The sequence below is a fragment of the Triticum aestivum genome, chromosome 1B (genome assembly GCF_018294505.1).
Source record: "Triticum aestivum cultivar Chinese Spring chromosome 1B, IWGSC CS RefSeq v2.1, whole genome shotgun sequence".
In the NCBI taxonomy this organism is placed as follows: Eukaryota; Viridiplantae; Streptophyta; class Magnoliopsida; order Poales; family Poaceae; genus Triticum; species Triticum aestivum.
In genome coordinates this window covers 20828123-20850504 of record NC_057795.1, presented here as the reverse complement: position 1 = coordinate 20850504, position 22382 = coordinate 20828123, and the positions used below count along the sequence as shown (strand labels likewise).

General features: G+C 44.0%; 1 pseudogene; it reads left to right on the top strand.

Annotated features, from left to right (window-relative positions):
• Positions 1–832: 832 nt before the first annotated feature.
• LOC123076083 (caffeate O-methyltransferase-like protein 2) lies at positions 833–21207 on the top strand (annotated as a pseudogene).
• Positions 21208–22382: the final 1175 nt, after the last annotated feature.

Below are 22382 nucleotides of genomic sequence, written 5' to 3'. Positions count from 1 at the left end.
AAACTTAAAACTTACTGTGCCCTCGTGCAGGATTCAACCACTACATGAACCGTGAGGCAATCGAGCGGCCAGGCGGGCTGGGCAGGTGCGTGCCCCCGCACTCGCATGCCCCTGTGAATTTCCGTCGGGCAAAATGGGATCCTGAGGTTGTTCTACTACCATGTCAAGAGGGCCCAATAGAACATTGAAGGGGGCGCAGTCTGGATTATGTTGCTTTGAGCGATGCACTCCGGCAGGTAAAAGGGTGCACTGAGACAGGAAACTAGTGCACACACCCGATGGCATTATTGGGAGTGCTTGCCGGACTCGAATGGATGAATTTTGAATCGTACATAAATTTAAGCAGATGCTTCCAGGAGGGAGGACACGGCGGCAATGAGGAGGCGACGGATGAGGAAGAACTGCAAACAGGCATAGGTCGGCGTGTATTTCCGTTGTGGTGTGCATGGCGGTGGCACAGAAAGTATGGGTTATATTGTTGGACTTGATCGAGCGCCACATCGAATGAAAGTAACAAGCGAATCTTCTCTTCATTGTTAGTGACGCGGTCAAGTGGTGAGGCTTGCCTAGGAAGAAATGGGCCAAAAGAAGATGGCAACAAGCGCTAATGCCGCGTAGTGGTTTTTGTGCAATTTCTCCGCACGGTTTGGTGGCACAACCACGATTTAACAAAGTTGTCGCAGCCTGCACATTTAGAAGTTATATAGTGGCACACCCATCATTTCTCTTCTTTATTTATTCAGAACTAGATGTGATCTCTCCCTATATATACTTACCTTCTTCCAGGCACCACCAAGGAACTATACAACCTATAGGCACCACCCAAGTACCAATGGATAACAATATTGTGGGCGGAAGTAGGATTAATCCGGCGGGTGGTGAGGACGACGAGGAAACATGGTTGCATGCGTGGGGGCTCATCACCAGCTTTGCGGTCTCCATGACCCTTAAAGCGGCAATCGAGCTGGGCATCTTCGAGGCAATCAGCCGGCAGCTGCGCAGTTACGGCGGATGAATTAGCCGCGCGGCTCCCAACCATGGACAAGGGTGGCGGGGCGGCTTCGGTGGACCGCGTCATGCGGCTGCTTGCCTCCTTCGACGTCGTCAAGTGCGTGACGGAGGCAGGTCCAAGCGGCGAGGCCATCCGGCAGTACAGGCCCTCCCGGTGTGTCGGTGGCTCAGCGGCAACCACGGTGCACTAGTAGAAAAACACCAATTAGTTTCGGTTTGTAAGGGCCTTTAGTCCCGGTTCATGAACCGGGACTAATGGGTCGTTACTAATACCTCCACCCATTAGTCCCGGTTCAAACACGAACCGGGACCAATGTGCCTCCACGTGGCCCTGTGCGCCGAGTCCAGTCAGGGGGCCTTTGGTCCCGGTTGGTGGCTCCAACCGGGACCAAAAGACATCCCCACGTTTGCATTCCAGTGGCTGGGGTTTTTGTTTTTTTTTGAAAAGAGGGGGTTGGGGGTTTTGGGGGGTTAATTTAGGTGTTTCATATATTGTGTTAGCTAGCTAATTAATAGAGAGAAGTGTCCTCTCTTATGTCCGTGCTTGATCGACGCTACGTACTATATACACATAAGTGATCGAGAGAACCATTCAGTAGAGAAGTTCGTCATGCATACCGAGAGAAGTGATCGATCGACCTCTCCTTCTCCGAGAGATTGGTCGAACAACAAGTTTTCGTATCATGTATCCGACGCTACTGGCTACATACATGTACAATATGTATAAGATCTCTTAATTACAAACCCCTAGCATTTGAAATCAATTTCCACATGGTATTCTCCGGCTTTACTGATGACGTGTTCAAGAAAGAATCCCGCCAATTCCTCTTGAATTGCTTTCATGCGATCTGGTTCTGGGAGTTCATCCCGCATCTGCCACGTCTAATTTGAAGAAGGGGGTTAATTAATACATATATATGAATGAAACTCAACAGAAATGATGGTGTAATAAAATGAAATTGTGAATATTATTGCTTACGCACTTCATATTGTCTTTTAGAGTAGCCCCGCTTGTTTTTCAAAGTCGCGTTGTGGATGAACTCGCACACGTAGTATCCACAGAAATCATTCCCTTCCTCCTGCCACAAGCACTTTATGAGAAATAGAGGTCAATCAAACTGATAATGAAGTATTATAAATGGCATTGATGAAAGTATAGCTATAGAATCAACGGGAGATGCGCGCAACTAGCTAACCAGTAGTACTTACTTTCGGGTATGTATATCGTAGCTCCTTCGGCAGTCCCGGAGCTTGTGCGGTGAACTGTTTCCAAACCCTGCAAGACAAAGAAAATAATTATTATTACTTGAGATATCAGGAAATGAACAAAAAGTTGCCGATATGGTGCGATAATGATCGATTGAACTTACTTGCTGAGCATTTCAGTGATGTCCGCATAGGTTTCGGGATCTTTCCGTCTCGAGTCTTAGACGGTTACTAGTCCACGCTCAAGCTTAATCTCCAGAAGAATATAGTGGTACCTGCGCACGCATGCATAACTCATCAGTTACATTACTATAACCTCGCTCGAGAAATAAGGGAAACCGAATATGCACACGACAGTAACACTCACAGGCCGTTGTAAGGAAAGAGTATGGTATCTTTGTTTTGATTTTTGATCAACGATCGTAGCAAGTTGTCCTCGGCCTCTTCGACGTGCTTTTCAACCAGAAATACATCTATGATATTTGTGTTAATGAACCCAATATCATAAATTTCTTGTTTTTTGCACTCGACGATCTTCAATCTGCATAATATATTGAGGATAATTAATTATAAATACATGCAATGAAAGAGCCGAGCTATATATAGAGACTTAATGACAGAAATAGTACTTACAGGCAGTAGCAAAAGACCATTAATTTATCGAGGGCCTTTTGATTGAAGAACTCGAAGAACTCCTCAAATAGAACACACAACAGATCATTTGAAACGAGGTCATGCTCCTCTTTAATGTTCAGATACAAACTGTTCGTCCCCTCAGACTCTCTGCAGGTTTTCATGTACCAACTATGGAATCTTTGCATCATTATTGTCAGAGATTTTTCATCTTTGACGAGAGGCTTCCCGTACTCGTATCTGTGTTCGTCCACCTCCATGAAATCAGGAAGTGCATCGTCAGGCAGGTAATCTTCAAGATTGCCATAACCGGCCACCATCCCCGGAGCATTAGACACATTGAGCGGGGGGCACGATTGCTGTGCTTGTTCACCGAGCTGGGCAATTTTTTCCCCTTTGCTCGTTCTTTTAACCTTTTATCACTGACAGTAGTTCCCGACCGCTTGGCTTGGAGATATGTCTGTTCAGTAATGCGCTCATAGTTGGTTTTCGGCGGAGACTTTGGTGGTTTCCTCAAGGCATCGATAGTGCGCTTTGCTTTCACCGGATCTACCTTCTCCTTCGGAGGTGGATGTCTCTTTGCTTTCACCCCTTCAAAGAAGTCCTTCACGTGGGTCCGCACAATCGTATTGTTTTCCTCCTCGGACCTCTCGTACGGTAAATTCTCTAGAGGCTTGAGAGATGATGGACCGTATTTGTATTACCTCCCGCCTCTGGTTGTGCTGCTAGACGCCGGAGCAGACGGAGCGGCTGCAGCGTCTGTCTTCTTTCGTGCTTGCTTACGAGGTGGAGGAGAAGGAGTACGACGCGCCGGAGCAGCCGGGGCGGTGGCGGGTCTCTTCCACCCTTGCTGGCGAGGCGGAGAAGGAGGAGGATGCCGGCTGCACGGGAGTGCCGGCGCAGGCGGAGATGGAGGCGGAGTGCCGCCACGCGCCGGAGAAGGAGGCGGAGTGCCGCCACGCGTGCCCTGATCGTCACTCGCTAGAGGAGGAGGCGGTGGAGGAGGCGGAGTGCCCTGACTCGCCGGAGGAGGAGGAGGAGGCGGAGGCATCCAGTTCGGAAGGTTAATGAGCTCCTTCCGCCATAGGCATGGAGTCTTCAGAGCAGAACCCAGCCTAGTCTCCCCTTCACCGGTAGGGTGGTCAAGCGAGAGGTCCTCAAATCCCTCCGTTATTTCATCCACCATCACCTTAGCATATCCTTCTGGAATCGGCTGGCAGTGATAAGTTGTGCCGAGTTCACTAGGATAAACTTGGCCAACAGCCGCCTTGACCTTCAAAGTCATCCATCGCGCCATAATGTGGCAACTTTGAGACTCCGTGATACCATCCACGGGATAGCTGGCAGGAGCCGTCAAGACATGCTCCGGCTGAAGCAGCTCGGTGGGAGCCACACTGCTTCTCCGCTGAGATGGCGGGGTAGCTTCGGGGGAAGCTTCGGCAGGTCATTTGTTGCGATCTGCTGCTTCTCGTTCCTCTTCTCGATCCTCTAGCCCCATTACCCTTCCAAGCAGCGTCTGCAGTTGGTCCTGCTCCAGTTTCTTCCTCCTCTCGTGGGTTTTATAACCCCCTGCGTCCGGAAAACTAACCTTCCACGAAATGGAGCCTGGCGTGCCTCGTATCCGTCTAGGGTGCTCAGGATTCCCAAGGGCCATTGTGAGCTCGTCCTTCTCCCTGTTTGGAAGGAACGTCCCTCGCTGCGCTGCAGTGATATAGTGTCGAAGGTTCTTGACTGGTATTTCCAGTTGCTCGTCCGTCCACTCGCACTTCCCTGTTACAGGGTCCAATGTTCCACCAGCCCCGAAGAACCAAGTCCGGCAACGGTCTGGCCAGTACATTGTCTCTGGTTCGATCCCTTTTTCAAGCAGATCATGCTCAGCCTTGGTCCACTTAGGTCGGGCTTTGAGGTAGCCACCTGACCCCGTGCGATGGTGAAGCTTCTTCTTTGCAGCATTTTCCTTGTTTCTCGCCGACATCTTCTTACTCTTTTCCGATGTCTTGTGGGCCACAAATGCGGGCCAGTGATCTTTGATCTTCTCATATTTGCCGATGAATTCTGGTGACTTTTTTTTCGACAAACTGGTTCAGCTCTTTCCTCCACCTCCTCATTAGGGTTGCCATCTTCTTAAGAGCACAAGACTTGATTAGTTGCTCTTTAATTGGATTCTCCGGATCCTCCTCTGGCGGTAGGGTGAAGTTTGCCTTCAGCTCAGTCCAAAGATCTTCTTTCTGCATATCATTGACATAAGACACCTCATGGTCTTCCTCCTTAGGCTTATACCATTGCTGGATGCTGATCGGGATCTTGACCCTAACAAGAACCCCGCACTGAGCAGAAAATGCCTTCCTTGTCCGGATGGGTTCAATCGGTTCACCGTCGGGCGCGATTTCTATGATCTCAAACTTTTCATCCGAGCTCAACTTTTTCTTCGGGCCTCATCTCCTTACCGAAGTTGTGCTCGATCCGGAGGGCTAGAAATTATAAGGAAGAAAGACGAGAGTAATTAATATGTGTACATATACCAAAACAATGGAAGCATCAATTAACTAGTCAGCACGGGCTTAACTAATATATATATACCTGGCCGGACTCGGTTCGGTCATCGGAGCAGTCAGCACGGTCTCCTTCTTGTACCTCCATTGTGTCACCGGGGCCATCATGAACATAGTCCTCTTCTTGTACCGGCATTAATGGGCCGAAGCCATCATGAACATTCATCCAGCTGGCCATCGGTGTCGAGGAGAAATGACGCAACATCATCACTTCCATTTGCGATTATCTCCCCCAACATCGCTTTTGTTTCTTCGTCTCGGGAGTGATCCATAGTTTCTGCAAATATTTACAACATGCCAATAATTATTCAAACATGGTACAGATGGATATATATATATATATATATATATATATATATATATATATATATATATATATATTAGTGGCAAACGTAGAACTAGCTAGCTAATCACAATAAGGAATCATGTTAGTGTCCTCGACGCTGCTTCTCTAGGGTTTGGGGTCGCCTCGACACAACGCTTCAAGGGTTTGGGTTGGCCTCGACGATAACGCTCTTTTAACTTGGTAAATTTGGGTGGCCTCGAGAGAGTTAATTTGTCGGGTAGGGGCGCGGTGGGAGGGGGTATGAGACCAACATCATTTTCTCTCTAGAGTTTGGGTGTCCTTGAGAGTTTTGGTCGAGCGAGAGGGCCGAGGGCCGGGGGGTGCTACCGTTGTATAAGTTATCACGGTCGAGAGGGGGTATATATATCGACCGCCCCTCATGTCGAAGTTATCTAGAGGGGGTTATATCGACAACGATGCGACATACATATACATGGAAAATAATGTTATCGGGAAGGGGGTATCGGTACCACCCCCTCGTGTTGAAGTTTCTTCTTTCTCCTCTATTCCTTTCTTTCTTTTTCTACTCTTCTTTTTCTTCTTCTCCCTCGAGAAAGGAAAATAATTAAGGAAAAGGAAGAAAAGAGGAAGAAGGAAGAAGGAAGAAGAAGAAAAAAAAGAATAAAAAAAAGAGGAGAAGAAGAAAGGAATAGAGGAGAAGAAGAAAAAATAGAAGATTTTTTCTTCTTCTCCTCTATTCCTTTATTCTTCTCCTCTTCTTTTTCTTCTTTTTTCCTCTTCTTATTTATTTCTCCTCTTCTTCCTCTCTTCCTTTTCTCCTTTCTTCCTCTTCTTATTTTCCTTTTTCCTCTCATGCTTTTTCTTCTTCTTCTTCCTTCTTCCTTCCTTCTTCATCTTTAATTCCTTTTCCTTCTTTTACTTTCTCCTCTACACTAACCTAAAATGCACTAACCTAAAATCGATATCTACTAACAACCTAAATATAAAATTAATACATATATGAAAAAACATATATAAACAAAAAAATGCTATGAACATTATATTCATACATACATATATAGCCACATCCATTCATCATATATATAGCTACCACACACATATATACATTATATATATGAAAAAATGCAATGAACAAAAAAATTCACTTATGAAAAAACACTATGAACATGTACACATATATACACGTAAAACACATATACACAAAAAAATGCAAAAAAATACATATATACTTGCATATATGTATAAAATTTTGCATATATAAATTTTTGCATATATAAACTTCTTCATATATAAAAAACAGAGGAAAGGGCACCGGCGGCCGGACCGAAGGCGGTGACGTGTGGTCGGGGCGACGGCGACGGGGTTGGGAAAGGGGCGGCGCGCACGGCGACGACGACGGGGTCGGGGAAGGGGCGGGGCGCGCGGCGACGGCGACGGGGTCGGGGAAGGGGCGGCGCGCGCGGCGACGGCGACGGGGTCGGGGAACGGCAGGTGGCGCGCGCGGCGACAACGATGGTGTCGGGGCCGGCAGGGGCGGCGGGCGCGGCGACGGTGTCGGGGTAGTGGCTCGGCGGCGGCGACGGCGAGCTGGACCAGCCTGACGGCGTCGGGGCAGGGCTCGGCGGCGACGGCGATGAGGAGCAGAGGCGTCAGGGCGAGAAGGAAAGAGATGAGTTTTGGCGAAAACTGCTAAGTCCTGTATATATAGCAAGAGCATTGGTCCCGGTTGGTGGCTCCAACCGGGACTAACGCCACCTTTAGTTCCGGTTGGTGCGGCCCAAAGGGCGGGAAGGGGCGGCCTTTGGTCCCGGTTGGAGGCACCAACCGGGACTAAAGGGTGGGCATTGGTACCGGTTGGTGGAACCAACCGGTACCAATGCCCACCCTTTAGTCCCGGTTGGTGCCTCCAACCGGGACCAAAGGCCCCTGTGCTGCCCGCGTCGCGGCCAAAGTTTAGTCCCACCTCGCTAGTTGAGAGGGGCGCGCAGTGGTTTATAAGCCCCACTGCCACACCCCTCTCGAGCTCCTCTCCACTGCAGGCTTACGGGCCTACTTGCTACTGCTTTGCCTGATGGGCCTTCTGGGCCTACTGCGGGCCTGAATCCTGGCCCATAGTAGGGTTTCAAGTCGTATTCAGGCCGTGGGGGCCCAGTAGGAGGCATTTTTTTGTTTTTTTGTTTTCCTTACTTATTGTTGCTATTTTATTTTTTCCAGTTTTTTTGTTTTGTTTTCTGCATTATTTATTTTCTTTTGTTTTTTGCTTTATTTTTTAATTCTTTTTGCTTTTAGTTTTAGGAAAATTATAAACTTTCTGTTAGTGCCATTACTTTTCAAATTTGAAATCACTTTTTTTGTTTTTTTGTTTTCTTTCTTGCTTTATTTATTTTATTTTGTTTCTACTTACAACAAAATACTTATTGTTGATTTTTTGTTTTGTTTTCTGCATTATTTATTTTCTTTTGTTTTTTGCTTTATTTTTTAATTCTTTTTGCTTTTAGTTTTAGGAAAATTATAAACTTTCTGTTAGTGCCATTACTTTTCAAATTTGAAAACACTTTTTTTGTTTTTTTGTTTTCTTTCTTGCTTTATTTATTTTATTTTGTTTCTACTTACAACAAAATACTTATTGTTGCTATTTTTAATTATTACGAGGGCCGAACCATAAGACATTAAAGCATTTCAAATGAACTCTGAAAAAGTTGAAAGTTGGCATGGTACCATAAATTGACCCACACATAGCATGTGCATATACAAAACAGACAATGGTATCATACTCGTCCGTTACAAAGTTGGCATGGTATCATCATAATAGTTTCGGGAGAAAGTCTTCACTTTTTCTTCACTTGTGTCATTTGCTTATTGCGCCGTAACCATGGATAATCTTCATCGTTTATCAGGATGCTGGGGTCAGCCTTGACTTTGAAGGGAGGAATTTCATGAAACTTTTCATAATCTTCAGACATGTTTGTCTTGTCCTCCACTCCCACGATGTCCCTTTTTCCTGAAAGAACTATGTGGCGCTTTGGCTCATCGTATGATGTATTCGCTTCCTTATCTTTTCTCTTTCTCGGTCTGGTAGACATGTCCTTCACATAGATAACCTGTGCCACATCATTGGCTAGGACGAACGGTTCGTCAGTGTATCCAAGATTTTTCAGATCCACTGTTGTCATTCCGTACTGTGGGTCTACCTGTACCCCGCCTTCTGACAGATTGACCCATTTGCACTTAAACAAAGGGACCTTAAAATCATGTCCGTAGTCAAGTTCCCATATGTCCACTATGTAACCATATTATGTGTCCTTTCCCCTCTCGGTTGTTGCATCAAAGCGGACACCACTGTTTTGGTTGGTGCTCTTTTGATCTTGGTCAATCGTGTAAAATGTATTCCCATTTATCTCGTATCCTTTCCAAATCGTAACAGTCGAAGATGGTCCCCTGGACAACAAGTACAGCTCATCACAAACAGTGTTATCACCTCTGAGACGTGCTTCCAACCAACTGCTGAAAGTCCTGATGTGTTCACATGTAATCCAGTCGTCGCACTGCTCCGGGTATTTGGAGCATAGACTGTTCTTGTGTTCATCGACATACGGGGTCACCAAGGTAGAGTTCTGTAGAACTGTGTAGCGTGCTTGAGACCAAGAATATCCGTCCCTGCATATTATTGAGTCCCTTCCAAGCGTGCCTTTTCCAGTCAGTCTCCCCTCATACCGCGATTGAGGGAGACCTATCTTCTTAAGGCCAGGAAGGAAGTCAACACAAAACCCGATGGCATCCTCTGTTTGATGGCCCATGGAGATGCTTCCTTCTGGCCTAGCGCGGTTACGGACATATTTCTTTAGGACTCCCATGAACCTCTCAAAGGGGCACATATTGTGTAGAAATACGGGGCCCAGAATGACAATCTCGTCAACTAGATGAACTAGGACATGCGTCATGATATTGAAGAAGGATGGTGGGAACACCAGCTCGAAACTGACAAGACATTGCACCACATCACTCCTTAGCCTTGGTATGATTTCTGGATCGATCACCTTCTGAGAGATTGCATTGAGGAATGCACATAGCTTCACAATGGCTAATCGGACGTTTTCCGGTAGAAGCCCCCTCAATGCAACCGGAAGCAGTTGCGTCATAATCACGTGGCAGTCATGAGACTTTAGGTTCTGAAACTTTTTCTCTGCCATATTTATTATTCCTTTTATATTTGATGAGAAGCCAGTCGGGACCTTCATACTAAGCAGGCATTCAAAGAAGATTTCCTTCTCTTCTTTGGTAAGAGCATAGCTGGCAGGACCTTCATACTGCTTTGGAGGCATGCCGTCTTTTTCGTGCAAATGTTGCAGGTCCTCCCGTGCCTCAGCTGTATCTTTTGTCTTCCCATACACGCCCAAGAAGCCTAGCAGGTTCACGCAAAGGTTCTTTGTCACGTGCATCATGTCGATCGAAGAGCGAACCTCTAGGTCTTTCCAGTAGGGTAGGTCCCAAAATATAGATTTCTTCTTCCACATGGGTGCGTGTCCCCCAGCGTCACTCGGAACAGCTAGTCCGCCGGGACCCTTTCCAAAGATTACGTGTAAATCATTGACCATAGAAAGTATGTGATCATCGGTATGCATGGCGGGCTTCTTCCGGTGATCTGCCTCGCCTTTGAAATGATTGCCTTTCTTTCGACATTGATGGTTGGTCGGAAGAAATCGACGATGGCCCAGGTACACATTCTTCCTGCAGCTTGCCAGGTATATAGTATCGGTGTCAAGTAAACAATGCGTGCATGCGTGGTATCCCTTGTTTGTCTGTCCTGAAAGGTTACTGAGAGCGGGCCAATCGTTGATGGTCACGAACAACAACGCCTTTAGGTTAAATTCCTCCTGTTTGTGCTCATCCCACGTACGTACACTGTTTCCATTCCACAACTGTAAAAGTTCTTCAACTAATGGCCTTAGGTACACATCAATATCGTTGCCGGGTTGCTTAGGGCCTTGGATGAGAACTGGTATCATAATGAACTTCTGCTTCATGCACATCCAAGGAGGAAGGTTATACATACATAGAGTCACGGGCCAGGTGCTGTGATTGCTGCTCTGCTCCCCGAAAGGATTAATGCCATCCGCGCTTAAAGCAAACCATATGTTCCTTGGCTCACTTGCAAACTCATCCCAGTACTTTCTCTCGATTTTTCTCCACTTCGACCCATCAGCGGGTGCTCTCAACTTCCCGTCTTTCTTACGGTCCTCACTGTGCCATCGCATCAACTTGGCATGCTCTCCGTTTCTGAACAGACGTTTCAACCGTGGTATTATAGGAGCATACCACATCACCTTCGCATGCGTTCAGATCCTTGTACGCACCGCGGTAGAGGATGCAGTCATTAGGGCATGCATGTATCTTCTGCACCTCCAATCCTAGAGGGCATACGACCTACTTTGCTGTGTATGTACTGTCGGGCAATTCGTTATCCTTTGGAAGCTTCTTCTTCAATATTTTCAGTAGCTTCTCAAATCCTTTGTCAGGCCTAGCATTCTCTGCCTTCCACTGCAGCAATTCTAGTACGGTACCGAGCTTTGTGTTGCCATCTTCGCAATTGGGGTACAACCCTTTTTTGTGGTCCTCTAACATGCGATCGAACTTCAGCTTCTCCTTTTGACTTTCGCATTGCGTCCTAGCATCGACAATGACCCGGCGGAGATCATCATCATTGGGCACATCGTCTAGTTCCTCTTGATCTTCAGCAGCTTCGCCCGTTGCAGCAGCATCGTGCACATCATCGGGTTCCTCTTGATGTTCAGTACCATCACCGTATTCAGGGGGCACATACTTGTCGTCGTACTCTTCTTCTTCGCCGTCTTCCATCATAACCCTTATTTCTCCGTGCCTCGTCCAAACATTATAGTGTGGCATGAAACCCTTGTAAAGCAGGTGGGTGTGGAGGATTTTCCGTTCAAAGTAAGACTTCGTATTCCCACATATCACTAGTAGAAAAGGGGCCAATGGTCCAGGCCGGTCCAGCCCATTAGTCCCGGTTCAATCCAGAACCGAGACCAATGGGGGAATTGGACCCGGTTCGTGAGCCCCAGGGCCGGCCGGGCCACGTGGGCCATTGGTCCTGGTTCGTTTGGACCTATTGGTCCCGGTTGGTGGGACGAACTGGGACCAATGGCCCTCGCTCCTGGCCCACCACCATTGGTCCCGGTTGGTGGCCTGAACCGGGACCAAAGGACGATCATTAGTCCCGGTCCATTCCACCAACCGGGACTAAAGGGTTGGTCCTCGTTGCGGCCAAAGTTTAGTCCCACCTCGCCAACCGGAGGGGAATCAGACCTGTTTATAAGCCCCTCCCTCTCTGCCTTATTGAGCTCCTCTGAAAATGAAAATAGATGCCCTTATATAGGGAATTTAGGCTAAATTCATACAAATTTCTCTTGAAATTTGTTATGAATTTAATTTGAATTTCCTCTATAAGCGCATCTATGCTTATTTCTGAGTAGCTTTTTATATAGTTTTTTTCTTTTCTGCTATATTTATTCTTTTCTTTTTATTTCTGAGTTGTAATAAGTCATTAAAAATAAGCATCTATGCTCATTGTTTAGTAAAATTAATCATAACTATTTTTTCTTCTATTTATTTTTGAATTGTAATAAGCCATTAAAAATAAGCATCTGTGCTCATATTTTAGTAAAGTTAATCACAAATATTTTTCTTCTTTTTATTTCTGAGTTGTAATAAGTCATTAAAAATAAGCATCTATGCTCCTTTTTTAGTATAGTTAATCACAACTATTTTTTGCTTCAATTCATCTCTGAGTATCTTTTTATATATTTTTTTCTTTTCCGCTATATTTATTTTTTTCTTTTTATTTCTGAGTTGTAATAAGTCTTTAAAAATAAGCATCTATGCTCCTTTTTTAGTACAGTTAATCACAACTATTTTTTGCTTCAATTCATTTCTGAGTAGTTTTCTATATAGTTTTTTTTCTTTTCAGCTATATTTATTTTTTTCTTTTTATTTCTCAGTTGTAATAAGTCATTAAAAATAAGCATCTATGCTCATTTTTTAGTAAAGTTAATCATAACTATTTTTTCTTCTATTTATTTTTGAATTGTAATAAGTCATTAAAAATAAGCATCTATGCTCATATTTTAGTAAAGTTAATCACAACTATTTTATTTTCTTTTTATTTCTGAGTTGTACTAAGTCATTAAAAATAAGCATCTATGCTTCTTTTTTAGTATAGTTAATCACAACTATTTTTTGCTTCAATTCATTTCTGAGTAGTTCTCTATATAGTTTTTTTTCTTTTCAGCTATATTTATTTTTTTCTTTTTATTTCTCAGTTGTAATAAGTCATTAAAAATAAAAAAGAGGCGCAATGCTTGTTAATTTGCTTCAAGCCTTTCGGAATAGTGTCAGCTGCACTGCACATAGCTCTGTGCAGTCTATCGTATTCCTCAAGGCTTGAAGCTAACCAACGTGCAGTAGCATTGGGCCTCTTCGTCATCGTCTCTGCACTCAGGGCTTATAAACAGCTGTGAGTGCCTCTCGCTTGGCGAGGTGGGACTAAAAAACAGCTACAAGAAGAATCAACAAAAAAACAACTGCAGAAAATAAAAAAGTAGTTAGACGGGTCCATTGGTACCGGTTGGTGGCTCCAACCGGGACTAATGCCACCCTTTGGTCCCGGTTGGTGGCCCTAACCGGGAACAATGCCACTCTTTAGTCCCGGTTGGTGGTACCAACCGGGACCAAAGGTCTTCGTTTCCCGGCCTTTGGGCTGCTGAAAAGAGGCCTTTGGTCCCGGTTGGTGGCAACAACCGGGACTAAAGGGGCCATTAGTCCCGGTTGGAGTCACCAACCGGGACCAATGCTCTTGCTATATATACAGGACTTAGCAGTTTTTGATCTCTCCTGCTCCACTCCCGTCGCCCCGCCCCGCCCCGCCGCCCGAGCGCCCCGCCCAGCCCACCCGCGCCGCGCCCCGATCGACGTCGCTGCCCCGGCCCGCGCCGCCCTCGACGCCGTCGCCGCCCCGCTCCGCACCTCGTCGCCGCCTTCGCCGTCGCCGTCGCCGGCCGTACGTGAGCACCTCGCCGTCGCCTTGGCCGGCCGTACGCCGGCCACCGTCATTTTTTTGTTAGATTTAATTAGATTTTTTTGTTAGGTTAGATGTGTAGTAAGATATGTACGTAGTTCATAGATTTTTTTGTTAGCTTAGATTTTTTTTATTAGATTAGATGTGTAGTAATTAATTTGTTTATATTATGTTAGATTTTTTTGTTAGATTAATTATATTTTTTTGTTAGATTAGATGTGTGTAGTAATTTAGATATGTAGTTCATAGATTTTTTTTGTTAGATTAGTTTTTTTTGTTAGATTATATGTGTAGTAATTAATTTGTTTATATTATGTTAGATTTTTTTGTTAGATTAATTAGATTTTTTTTGTTAGATTAGATGTGTGTAGTAATTTAGATATGTAGTTCATAGATTTTTTTGTTAGATTAGATTTTTTTTGTTAGATTAGATGTGTAGTAATTAATTTGTTTATATTATGTTAGATTTTTTGTTAGATTAATTAGATTTTTTTTGTTAGATTAGATGTGTGTAGTAATTTAGATATGTAGTTCATAGATTTTTTTGTTAGATTAGATTTTTTTTGTTAGATTAGATGTGTAGTAATTAATTTGTTTATATTATGTTATATTAATTAGATTTTTTTTGTTAGATTAGATGTGTGTAGTAATTTAGATATGTAGTTCATAGATTTTGTTTGTTAGATTAGATTTTTTTTGTTAGATTAGATGTGTAGTAATTAATTTGTTTATATTATGTTAGATTTTTTTGCTATATTAATTATATTTTTTTAGAAAAAGGAAAAAAAATAAGAAGTAGTTTATATATAGTTGAACTAGCTAGTTAATTTAATAAACTAATTTATTTTACTATATATAGAAGTAGTTTGTTTTTAGTATGTACTACTTATTTATTTATAGTAAGTGCTTAGTAGTTGAACTAGATAGTTGATTTAATTAATAAAACTACTTTTATTTAACTATATATAGAAGTAGTTGCCGCATCGACGTCGGCGATGCCTATCCCGCATCCTCGTCGTCGTCGACTCGGCGGTGGAGACCTGCTTGATTAGGGCCATGTTCGGGACTGGGCTCCGCCGGGCTGGTATTGGGAGGTGCTACCTTCCGGGGGACGTAGTATCGTGAGGAGGCAGCCCGTTGTTGACCCGATCCTTGTTTGGTGGCGGTCGTGTGGGCCAGTGACGGTGGTGAGGCATCCGGACACCGCGGAGGTGGTACGTCACCGTGTCAGCGAGGAGGACGAGCACGTCCATCGCTACATGGTTGCATTGGAGGGCAGATTTGACAATACCTGGCAGGTTCTTGAGGGATCTCACTGGAGCTATGATCCTGTGATGGTTCCTTATCTTTGGGTGTCCACCACCCTCGTCGATACCCGTCGGGCGCTACAGTTCTAGTTGTATTAGTGATAATATTCGACGATGTACGGACACCAAGAGATGATGTACTTTTGCTTATAATTATTGAATGCATGCTAATTTGAATACTATACTTTATTTTATGATTTGGTTTTGCTTATTTTATGATTTGGTTTTGCTTATTGAATGCTCATATTGGATAAGTTCTCCTTCATTCCCGTGTGCTAGACAATTTGATATAATAATGCATTCGGGAATGAAAGGAAGAGCTACGTACATCGATCATCGATAGTCAACCCGTGATTAATAATAATGATCTAGTTTAATATTTGAATTATGAACGTAGGCCGGAAATGTCGTACTCATCGGACGACGAAAACCGCCCGGGGGAGTGCGACTGGTGCCACGACGACCGAGGTATCTGCGACAGGTTCATTGTGCTGGACGAAGATCGTCGCTTCAGCATTAAACTCGAGAGACCTTCGATGTTCATACGGTATGCAACCGACGATAATAGTTTTTTTCGTAATTACTCATGACTTCAACTATTTTAATGATGACAATATTTTTCATCTTTTCCAATTTGACTAGCTTATCCCATGCTTTGCAGGACGCTATGTCTTGGAGAGGATGGGTTTTGAAGACCATGAAAGTTTCGAAACCAAAAAAATTATCCTAAGTACCCATCATGGTGTGGATTTTCAAGTAAAGCTGTACAATGCTCAGAGTGTAACCCATTTTGGTTGCAAAAATTGGGAAGCACTTTGCAAGATGTATGGTTTTGATGAGGGTATGCTTGTTACCATGGATCTTGGTGATCCTACAATCGAGCAAGAGAGACCTACGATTTTCGTCCTTGTGGATACACCTCCAATTCCTCCCCCATGTGAGCTTAACATAGTTATTAAGTAATTTATATTGTTTATTTCAAAATAGTTGACAACTTATTCTCCATTGACAGCTTATTTTCATTCTTCAAAGAATGTGCAGAAGATGGTAGACAGAACCTACTACACCGAAGGCTCCGAACTAACTTATTAGGAGAAAAATCATCTGGTCGCATTTTGTACTGATCTTGAGAATTACAATGTCTAAAATCGAACTCCTCAACATTATGGTCAATACGTGCCACTAGTGCACGTGTTGAACTACGGTAACTACCATGGAGATACCCTGGTAAGATTTTTGTACTATTACAACATCCGTGCATCTTTTTGCACACTTCTAAAACTAGTACATCATATGATTGCTAACTACGAAGTTATTACTATGTTTTTCAACAGATAATCCCGAATGATTGTGTGCCTCATCTGATGTATACACACGGTAGCCTTCATGTTTTGAACATACAACCAGGTCGTCCTAGGAATCTCAACTGTCCATACCGGGTTTCTAAAATAAGTGGAGACATGAGAATCAAAGAATGGAAAAAATGTATGGACAGTCGTAAGGAGCTTCTTGGAAGCAACATTCAGCGAAGGGCAAAAATTGGAGACATGATGATCGCCATTCTTCATAATGGAGAGTCAGGGTCTATATTGTTTTATGCTATTTTACCTTAAGGGTGTTTAGGTCCTACCTGATACTGATGATCATGTGTTAAGAACAATTATGTAGGGTTGGGTTCGATGACTATGAGGATGATGAACGTATGACTTATTATTAATAACGAGTAGAAGTTGTATGATGATGCATGATTAGTAGGACGAGTACTTGTTATTATATATGCTGATGTATGCGAGCATGCATGAGTTATTATATCAGCGGGTAAAATGAACATATATAGCAGCAGCGTTGGTAAACCAAGGAAGAAGATATAAGAGAGGACACTTCTCTCTATTAGCTAGCTAATATAACAACCTAAAAATAACCACCAAAACCCCTAAAGCAGCCACTTTCCAAAAAAAACATGGACTTTTGGTCCCGGTTGGTGCCACCAACCGGCACCAAAGGCCCCCTGACTGGGCTGGGCGCACAGAGCCACGTGGAGGCACATTAGTCCCAGTTCTTGTTTGAACCGGGACTAATGGGTGGAGGTATTAGTAACGACCCATTAGTCCCGGTTCATGAACCGGGACTAAAGGCCCTCACGAACCGGGACTATTAGGTGTTTTTTACTATTGTATAGGGCATGGACAACACATAAAACCATTCTGCTTGTTTGCCTCAGTCACTTCGAGAAAATCATGCACGCCCTTAAAGTACTCGGAGGTGTGTCTTGAACCGTACATCCATTGCCGGTTCATCTGCGTGCATTATATATAATTAAGTGTGTCAAAAATCATTACACAACACTAAAACCAAATTAATAGAAGTTCATCATCACACTAAAACCAAAGTACATACATAGTTCTCATCTAACAACATAAAGCTCTGCAGAGCATCTAAATTAATTAAACCATACACTGAAACTATGTAAAACATTTCAACGCGAAAACAAATGCGATCATAATCGCAACCAATGTAACAACTGATCCAACGGCATAATGATACCAAGCCTCGGTATGAATGGCATATTTTCTAATCTTTCTAATCTTCAAGCACATTGCATCCATCTTGATCTTGTGATCATCGACGACATCTGCAACATGCAACTCCAATATCATCTTCTCCTCCTCAATTTTTCAATTTTTTCCTTCAACAAATTGTTTTCTTCTTCAACTAAATTTAATCTCTCGACAATAGGGTCGGTTGGAATTTCCGGTTCAACAAACTCCTAGGTAAATAAAATCTATGTCACGTTGGTCGGCATAATTGTCATAAACAATAAATGAACCAATAGTTATGAAAAGATAATATATACCACATCCGAATCATAGACAGGACGAGGGCCGACGGGGGCGGATACCAAAACCGTCGCACTATATAAGATGCAATAATAAAAGTAAGAAAATTATACAAGTATCTATGTAAACATACAAGTAAGAGGCTCACCACGGTGGTGCCGGCGACGAGATCGGCGCGGGCGATCGACGGCGGTGAAGAAGGGGACGGGACGGGACGAACCGCTAAACCTAGACAAATATTGAGCAAAATGAAGTTTGGAGGTGGAGCTTGGAGAGGAGAAAACTTAAGTAGTGCGGGTTGGGCATTCCATCGAACACCTCGTGTGCATAGGAGGTGAGCTAGAGCACCACAAAGCTCCCTCCTCGCATGCCACGAAAAACAGAGCAGTGAGAGTGCTCTGCTCGCGGGGTATATATGTACCGGTTCGTGGCTTGAACCAGGACTAAAGGGAAGCCTTTGGTCCCGGTTCAGGCGACCAACCGGGACCAATGGTGGTGGGCCAGGAGCAAGGCACATTGGTCCCGGTTCGTCCCACCAACCGGGACCAAAAGGTCCAGACGAACTGGGACCAATGGCCCACGTGGCCCGGCCGGCCCCCGGGGCTCACGAACCGGGTCCAATGCCCCCTATTGGTCCCGGTTATGGATTGAACCAGGACTAATGGGCTGACCCAGCCTGGACCATTGCCCCCTTTTCTACTAGTGGTGGCCCGTCGCTGGCGCCCTACACTATGTTCACTACGGACCAGGACTTCTTGACGGCCTGGTAAGCTACGAATGACTGCTGCAATTGCCTACGGTTTATAGAATCTAACATCGCCGTGCATTTCAAAGGCAGCAGCTGGGGGCGGCAGCGGGAGGCGGACAAACAACATTCAAGAGGACGCATGGGGTATCGATGGGCGAGGACTTGGGGAGAAACCCTCGGCTACTCGGGGTGGTTGACAAGGCCATGGTGCAGATCTCGGTGATGGTGACCAGCAAGTTGTTGGAGCGCTTCCACAGGTTCGACGATGTGGCTGTGCTCGTTGATGTTGGTGGCGGCACTGGTTCTACCCTAGAGATGATCACCTCCAGGTACAAGCATATCAGGGGCATCAACTTCGACCTGCCTCATGTCATCTCCTTCTTATGAATTTGACTTGGTCTCGTCACCTTGTGAATATGGTAATGTGCGCTTTCTCTATAAACTTTTACACACAACTCATTTACTCTTTCTCTCTTAGCACACTCTCCTAACCATTCTATGCTCTCTCTCTCTCTCTCTCTCTCTCTCACACACACACACACACACATGAACCGCGGGCAGTGCTAGAGAGTGCCCCACTCTCATCGCGCCAGTCTTTTGTGATGTAGTGGGTTCTCTGCTTGTAGTGGAGTGTTCAAGGCGCACCGAAAACGCCCGAACTTATGTCGATGGACCGGGAGCTGGTCCTGGGTTGCTAACAAGTTGTTTTAGAGCCGTTCCTAGCCCCAGGTCAGTCTTTTGGGGTGTGGCGGGTTCTCTGCTAGTAGTTCAGTATCTGATGCACACCGAAAACATTCGAACAGATGCCGATGGACTGGGAGCTGAGCCTGGCCTGCTAACAAGTGGTATTAGAGCTGCCCCCACGCCATCCTAAGGGGGGCTTCCCTAGGGGGTGGGGTGTCAAGAACCAGACACTCGGGTAGTGCCAATAACTTTAGTCCCACCTCAGATACGGGAGCAGGCTAGGACCTCCTTATAAGGGAGAGTGTAACGCTCTCCTCAGGCTCGTGTTTTGGAATGTAGCGGGCTCTCTGCTTCTAGTCTACTCTCCGATGCACACCGAAATGTTTGAGTACGTGCTGTACACACGTACCCGCGGAACTTTCAACTCAGTAGGAATACCATCAGTTTCCTCAATTCAATGGATTAATTTCTACTAGAAAAAGCATCGACACCAATATTTTTCTCACGAGTTCATAAGGGATCAGGTAGAAAAATGTTGTTATCCAGCAAAACCAAACACCTATCACTCAACTCTTTTGTCTTTCCTTGTTTTTGTATTGCAACTGTAGTCTCTTCTTTTGCATGGACGTTGTGACTGTACATTTAGATCTTATTTGTATCATTTTCTATTGTTGAGTTATTTCATCTATGCTTTCATGTGAGATAATTGAGAACTTAGCTAGTAATGTCAACCCAATGCAGGTGTCGAACATATAGCTGGAAATATGTTTGATAATGTTCCCACTGGAGATGCCATTTTCTTAAAGGTATATATATACGAACTACTGTATCTAGTTCCATTCTCTGTCATTCTGTATTCCATATGGTGTAAAGTCTAATATTACTCAAAACCTTGTAGATACGTTATACGCCCTCATTATTTCATATATAAAGTATTTTTCAACCAAAATATAGAAATGATGTCAATAGAATATTTCTTCAAAATAATTTACTACTACTGACAAACAATGCATTCGACTTGTAATTCTATAAACACATTGGTAAAGTAATAAAAGTAGTTATCTAGGGTCCAAGCAATTAAGGTGGCTGCCCTTGTGCAGAACTAATCAAACCACATGTTTTCTCTTACTAAGATTTTCTCCGCGGTGCGATGTCGGACAGTGACAGACAGCCCCTCAAAAGTCCTGACGGAAAACCACACTCCTCATATGAAAACCCTCAATTCCATGGAGATCCATGCACATCGATCATATAGCAAAATTCAACACCAATTCAACAATCCAGCGCTGCAACAAAGCAAAACGTACCACAACTCAACATTCAAACATGCCAAAATTGAATTCAAAGTTCGTGTACAATAGTGAATCTGCAATGTTCTCATTGTGACAAACAAAGAACATTCTGTTGTGCTAAATAAATCCCCTAAATATTTGAGAATGCAGAGCAGACTTAAACTACACTTCGAGCAAAGTAGGTTTAATATTACATAACATATTCTAGATACTGAATATTTCTTGAATGTACATACAGACGGTACTCCATATGTTGGATGACAATGACTGCATAAAGGTTCTAAAATATTGCAATCAAGCTTTGCCAGACAAGGGGCGGTTGATCGCTGTTGAGTTTGTCTTGCCGGCTACTCTAGAGGTGACAAGAGCAGCACAAAATCTCTACATTCTCGATGTGATGATGTTAAATAACTCAGAGGGTGGGAAGGAGAGAACCGTGCAAGAGTTTCTGAAGCTTGCTAGGGAATCGGGTTTCAGCGGCACCTTCCAGTCAACTTACATTTTTGGGAACTTTTGGGCTCTCGAATTTACCAATTAGTAACCATCGCATTTTATGTACATGCTGGCTACTATTGATAATGTGTGTGAGATTGGCTTTGTATTATTTATTCCAATAATGATTGCCTTTTTATCAAAATAATGCATATGTATCATTATTTGTACCATTTAATATAATGATGATGTTGGTATAATTGTTTATATTGCTTATATTTGAATAAAAATGTTAAAAACTAGTTATCGAGGTATTCTAGGTGTATTTTTGTATTGCCAATATTTTTCCGTGAAGAGGTACATAAAAGCACAGAGTAGTTATTCACAATGTCTTACTTTGGCCCTGTAGCCTTTTCCCAGTTACATAATAATAGCACAATTGTTCGTACAGTAAAAAAATCAATAGATCAACAAAATTGGTAATTTATTGTTTTTTAATAAAGGTTTGAGTTTGTAAGCTCAAGATGAATCATCGAGTGGGTACACACACAATGAGCACACATCCAACCTCTACATAGTTAGGATGCACACAATCAACACTAACACAAGCATGCAAAAAAAAACACCAGTAAATATCAAAGTCATATTAGACTCAAGTTTTTTTGACCGACAAATAGCACAATGTCTTGTTGGTCTGCCATTAAGGGGCGTGACCTCAGATAGCATAGGAAAACCCCTCAAGAGTCCCGCTATACAACCACACTATTCATATCAAAACCGTCAAATTCATGCAAATCCATGCACATTCATCATATAGCACAAATTCATAACCAATCCAATAATGCAACAAAGCACAATGAGTGATAGGAAACATGGCGACGAAGCTCAATAGGAGCGGAGGAAGAAGTTGGGAGGACTCCACGAACGGATAGGAGGATGACTTCGAAGGGAAGGATTAGGACAACCACTCGTACATTGAGGTGCTATATACATGGTTTTTAACCCCTTTCCGCGACGACATTTGGAACCGTCGCCAAGTGAGTGCGGGCGATAGGGGGGTCCTTCCCACACGACCCAGAAACCATCAGGGATAGGCCGTCCTATCACACAGACTGGGGCAAAATGATCTCATGTGCGATCGGGCAAGGCATCGCAACCCAATAGTTTCCGTTCGTATGTACACCCCACAGTCAATCCAAGGAATACGTTTTCGTTCTTATGTACATCCCACACAGTCAATCCAGGGAAAACATTTCCGTTCGTATGTACATCCCACATAGT